The sequence below is a fragment of the Sinocyclocheilus anshuiensis genome, unplaced genomic scaffold (assembly GCF_001515605.1).
Source record: "Sinocyclocheilus anshuiensis isolate Anshui unplaced genomic scaffold, SAMN03320099.WGS_v1.1 scaffold998, whole genome shotgun sequence".
Taxonomy (NCBI): Eukaryota; Metazoa; Chordata; class Actinopteri; order Cypriniformes; family Cyprinidae; genus Sinocyclocheilus; species Sinocyclocheilus anshuiensis.
Window position 1 is genome coordinate 40,285 of NW_015536513.1, and position 6,535 is coordinate 46,819.

The following is a 6,535-nucleotide window of genomic DNA, read 5'->3' on the forward strand; positions in this document are numbered from 1 at the left end:
ACATGGCTTCCAGGATGGGTCTGGTGTACTTACTTCAGCCCGTGGATATTGCAGTCTTCAACCCACTGAAGACTGCTTTCTCCACCATGGCTTCCAGGATGGGTCTGGTGCGAGGGGACATTGTTGTGGCGAAGAAGCAGTTTTCAGCTCTCCTCAAACACGTGTACCCCACTGCTGTCACAGCCCAAAACGTCAAGGCTGGCATCTTTCCTCTGTCCAGGGCTGCTGTGGACACAACCCAGGTAATGTTGACATTAATACAATGATAATTCATCCTCTAAGCTACTTGCATTTCTTTTCTAGTGTGTTAATGAGTTTTACATACGTTTTATTTTCTTAGGTGGTGAGAGTGCTCCCATCTGCAGATGGAAGTGAGGCCACACCATCCATCACTCCCACCACACCATCCAGCACTCCCGCCACGCCATCCAGCGCTCCCACCACGCCATCCAGCACTCCCGCCACTTCATCAGCCACACCATCCATCACTCCCACCACACCATCCAGCACTCCCACCACGCCATCCAGCACTCCCGCCACTTCATCAGCCACACCATCCATCACTCCCGCCACGCCATCCAGCGCTCCCACCACGCCATCCAGCACTCCCGCCACTTCATCAGCCACACCATCCATCACTCCCGCCACGCCATCCAGCGCTCCCACCACGCCATCCAGCACTCCCGCCACTTCATCAGCCACACCATCCATCACTCCCGCCACGCCATCCAGCGCTCCCACCACGCCATCCAGCACTCCCGCCACTTCATCAGCCACACCATCCATCACTCCCGCCACGCCATCCAGCGCTCCCACCACGCCATACATCACTGCACTGCATGGCAGCAGGTGTAATCCCAGAGTCTGGCTAACGTCCTCATGAGTCCAGCCCAGGAGAGAAAGGAGAAGGTGAGGCATCGCATTCCGTTGCCAGCCCGTGTCATCACCAGCGACGAGTACTTCAACCTGCTGGTAGAAAAAGAAACTGAGGAGAAAGAGAAGGAAGAAAAGAAGAGAAAGTGCAAGGAAGAGATGTCAAAGAAGGAGGAGGAAAAGAGACAAGCCCAGGAGGTCAAAAGGCAAAAGAAGCAGGCACCTCCTCCTACTGAAGATGGAGAACACTGTGCTCTCTGTTGTAGAGTGGTCCCACCTGGCTCAGGAGATGAGGCCATTGACGAATGGGTCCAGTGAGATCTGTGCCATTTGTGGTTCCACTTGGAGTGTGCAGAAGTGGAGGAAGTGCCAGACACTGACTAGCTTTGCCATAAATGTTGTCTGTCCACATAAAAACACGTTATATGCACACACAATGTAAATAGTGCACACAGAAAATGAACATGTTAATTTCTAGTAATGGTATTTTTAATCAGTTTACTGTTAAATCTAAATAGTTGTAAACACACACACACACACCTGCATCCTGATCATTTATGTTTTGAAGTTTTCACATTGGTTAATCATTAAATATTTTGAATCAAATTGTTTGCCCTTCTTTGTCTCGAGAAAGATATGGTAATGTTATTCACTAACGTTTCACATGGTTTATGCATAACCCACATGCCATAATTAATATCACGACACAATCAGGCCTAGCTCGCGTGGTCCTCTAGCTTATTAAAGCAGCAAATAACTTAAACATGCGCAGTGACGTAAAAATAGCGTAATGACGTATGACGCGCGGAACGAGATGTTCTTCCTGGTGAATAAAGTGTCATAAATTAGTGTCCCATTATTATAAAACTCCCCTTTCACTCAGCGTCTGTGAAGTGGAGCAGGACAACGTCCCACCAGTCCTTGTTTAAGACTCATCCACAGACGACTGGTTTTCGGTGCAGGAAGGGGCACTTTATAAAGCAGTAAAAGTAAGCAGCACTGCGCAACAGTTCATGTGCTGGTCGTCGCCTAATTAGGACCCGAAGTAGATAAATATCACGTGTGCTTTTTAAAGCAGTATGCGACAACAGCGGGAAACTCTGTATATTCATGTAGTGTGCGCATGTCAAAAGAGTAAATCCAAAGATAGATAGATATGGTCAGATAGATAGATAGATATGGCCAGATAGATAGATAGACAGATATGGTCAGATAGATAGATAGATAGATATGGTCAGATAGATAGGTATGGTCAGATAGATAGATAGATATGGTCAGATAGATAGATATGGTCAGATAGATAGATAGATAGATAGATATGGTCAGATAGATATATAGATAGATATGGTCAGATAGATAGATAGATAGATATGGTCAGATAGATAGATAGATAGATATGGTCAGATAGATAGATAGATAGATATGGTCAGATAGATAGATAGATAGATATGGTCAGATAGATAGATAGATAGATATGGTCAGATAGATAGATAGATAGATATGGTCAGATAGATAGATAGACATTGTGCATTGCATAATAATAATAATAATAATAATAAAAAAACAAGAGTGACACCTTACCTTTGTGAGTACGACTGTGGATTCACAGTTTGCTGGTCTGTGGCTTAGCAGATCTTGCACCCAGCCACTGCAAAATTGTTCGTGAGCATCTAGGGATTAGTAGCATTTGAACTGACTAAGAGTGCATGCACTTATACCAAATACGAGATAGTTAATGATGTAATGATGGATATGTAAGTGGAGGTAGTGCTTTGGGATCTGAAAACCATTCTTGTGCTGGCAATTCATATGGATCTATGTTGTTAATTGTCTTTAATATTTCATAATACCCTTGCTTGGCGTTGACATTTAAATTGTCCCGGTAGGGCCCACTTTCCTTTTTATTACACTTCTCCATTTTATCCCTTCTACATCAAAATTTCAACGCTTTACGCAATCAAAACAAGGTATTGGTATTAACTAGCCGAGCGCGATCCTCCCAGAATGGCGGCAGCGCCCCAGCATGCAACGCAGCGTGACGTATCTTCACATTCACTATTAAAGGGGTCATATGTTGTAACAAGCTGTTTGTGAATAGATAAGATCCCTAAAGTTGCAAAGACTAAAGTCTCAAACCCAAAAATAACACAAATGCAGACATGGTTTTATGTTTACGCGGCGCGATACGCAATGCGTAAAAAGACAGTATAAGTCATTATAATCAGTAATTATGTCCCCACTGGATGCAACAAATGCCTCGTTTGTAATGGTTTTTATTGTTTTTGTCTCATCGCTCCGGGACACGGCATCACAATACGGTAGGGGCGTAACATTTCCGTCACACTCTTGAGGTATTCGGCCAATCACAACGCACTGGATAGCTGGCCAATCAGAGCACTTTTTTTTTAACCTTAAACCACATAAACACATTGCATTACACCAAATACACCAAATAATGTTCTTTTTAGCAACATCATATGACCCCTTTAAATCAAATCGTATTTTCATCTCTTCTCATTTTTGGATCAAATGTCATCTTTCTGTTTCATATTTCTGACAATGTTTCATAACATGTTCTGCTGACTCTACCTGCCCACAGAAATCACATTAATAATACATATACGAATATGAATAACACATCCCTGTGTTACGTTTACCCATCGTGAATAGTGTTTCATTAGTCCAGTGTGTCCAAACCTAAGCCTCGATATTATTATTTCTTCCCTCCTATTTCTCCCACTTTCCTTTGAATCCTACGAAACCATTGCCCTTTTCTTGTTTCTTCTATCACCTTTTCTAACTCTTCTATCACCATTCCATTTTCATCACCCAAAAACCTTTCAGCTACTTGGACAATTATTTTGATTTTCTCTGTTTTCTGTCTAAATTTAACAGAGTGCAATTGAGAACATTGATTACAGTGCAATGAACAAAACTATCTGTTCCACTGTCAATGCAGTATTAATTTCCCCTATTTTGTCTAGCCTTGATCCCGATACCTGTTCACCACCTTTATCAGTTTTATCTCTCCCTCTTTGTCCACACACCCTCCTCACTGCCTCTGCGTAGCTTATGTTGTTAACAGTTTTAACTTGTTGAATTTCTACAGCTATTCTCCTAACTTCACAACCTCCATATGTTGTCCTGTGAATTCCAAAAGAACAGACATACTGTTAAGCCTTTTCCCATCAACTGTTTTAAGCAATCTCTTTATTTTACTCACTTCGCCCCCATGGACCCGAGTTCAATTGCTCCCCCCTCCCCCTGCTGGACTGCGTTCATATTATTTTATTTGCGTCCGAACCGCGGTTCGTTTGCGTCATCAAGCCAGCAGCTGTTTACCCCATTGCTTAGTAACGATGGCGCAGGAGAAGGCGGCAAATGCATAACATTGCTCTAGGCACTTTTATATATTTACGTTTTTGAACCGTTTGTTTTGTTTACAAAACGGCACTTACGTCTGTCTTACGAATGTACTGCAAATGCTCTAAAGAATGCTGAAGGCGAACATAAATGAGATATACAGCTCTCTGTTTGCAGCGCGTCAGTCACGCTCGTCAGGAAAGTGAGTAAAACACACAAAAACACACATCTTTTATCAAATAATACGTCATTAATAGCGGTTCACTTCCGCGATTTGGTACGATTGCGTTCACATCAGCAGCGAACCGGAGTTCACTTGAACCGTTTTTAAGCGGACTTGGGTACGGTTCGCAGGTGCGCACCCGAGTTCGGAAGACAGCGTTCACATCATCCAAACGAACCGAACTCTGACGTCAATCGAACCCGGGTGCGCACCAAAAGTGCTAGTGTGAAAGCACCCTTAAATTCCTCTCTTAAGATCTTTTATCGAGCCACTCTACTTCAGTCATCTGAACAGTTTTCTTCGAAGCCCCTTTTGCTACTCTGACTCGCAAACAAACTAACTTCATCCCGCCTTATTTTCCCTCATTCCCATCTTCTCCCAAAGAAACTGATGTCCATACGTTATAATCCATATCATCATCGTCTACTACCCGAGTTGGCATTCTGATCCAATCACAAACCAGTTTATGCCAACCGCCTTCCTCCAAGTCTGATGTTCAGTTCGTATCGCAAAGATTTCACGAACATGCGGCCTATCCAGGTCATTATCTGCTAAATTCCATTTGTCTCATTGGTTAGATTTAATCATGTGGTCAAATTTATGTAGGTTGAAATTATGTTACTGTCACCTTTTATTCCAGAAATATGAAAATAAAAATATATATTTATTTTTTATTCAAGTTTTTATTGGGAAGAGATACAATTCACAACATCTGTTTATGACATTTGTCACTTTTACAGCATTTCCAACATATATTCCCTGATCAGAGGAAAAAAATAACTGATCAAAAAGTTTTTCATGACAATAACAGATCAATATACCTCTTTTAATTATCTTTCATTTATACAAAAACTATTTACAAAAGAAATAAACAATTCAATAAACATAAAACAGGTTCTATAACAAAAAAAAAAAAACATTAGTTTCAATAGGAGTTATATACTCAATTCATTTGGACCAAAAGTCAACAATTATATATTTTTGGTAATTCACAAAGAACGTAATTTTCTCCATAGTAAACATACTTTTTACAATGTCAATCCAATCCTGTATTTGTGGCGGATTAGGTTTATACCAGCATCTAGTAATAGCTTTTTTACTTGAAGCAAGAATTATTCTATACATATATTTGTTTTTCCTTTCCCAGGAAACCATTGACGCCTTGCCCATGTAAAGTACCTCAAAACTCAAATCAACTGAAGTACTTAAAATACTGTATATTCTAATACGTTATGTATATCTTTTCAAAAACTTCTGATATTAGGACATCCCCAAAATATATGAAAATTGTTATCATCCTGTGAGCCGCAATGTCTCCAACACTTTGAGTTGCCTAGAAATGTATTTTTCTGTTTTGGAGTAAGGAAAAACCGAACAGTATTTCTCCAGCAAAATTCTCTCCAATATGAAGAACGGGAGGTTGCCCATTGTAGTTTACATATATTTTCCCAGTCCTCAGTTGAGATAGTAATACCACTTTCTTTCTCCCATCTCTCCTTAATGTACAGAGATGAATCTCTCAATGCTCTATATAGTTTAGTAATAGTCTTTAACATTGGTTCAGCCTTGTAAGCTGAGGAGAATATTTTAACTAGAGCACTCTTATTTGGATCTCTATCAGTCCCTTTTTTAATTTTCTGATAGAAATGTTGTCGGAGCTGAAGATATCTGAAGAAATCCTTGGAATCTTTGATAGATTACCATTTATTTTAATTCTTGCGGTGGGACATGAGTATATATTTTGAATTACTTTAATACATTTCTCATGAAAATTTAATTTTGTAAGAATACCCTTAAGAAAAAGCCAATGGACCCTTTTCACAAGACACCTTTGCATCAAATTACAAAAAAAAAAAAACGGTTAATGCTAATGCGAGGGTGTTTCTAATGCGGCGTCTATGGGAGGGTCGGTAAATTTGACATCGTTCTCTCTTCTGACTGCCGTTATCAGTCTCTCAATTTTTTACCTTTTATTGAAAGTCATGAAAACACTATCGTGGAGTTTTTCTTTTGCTATTTGAGCAAATGGGAATGCAAAAGATATATTTGTGGTACTCTTCCATTCACTGCTCTTCA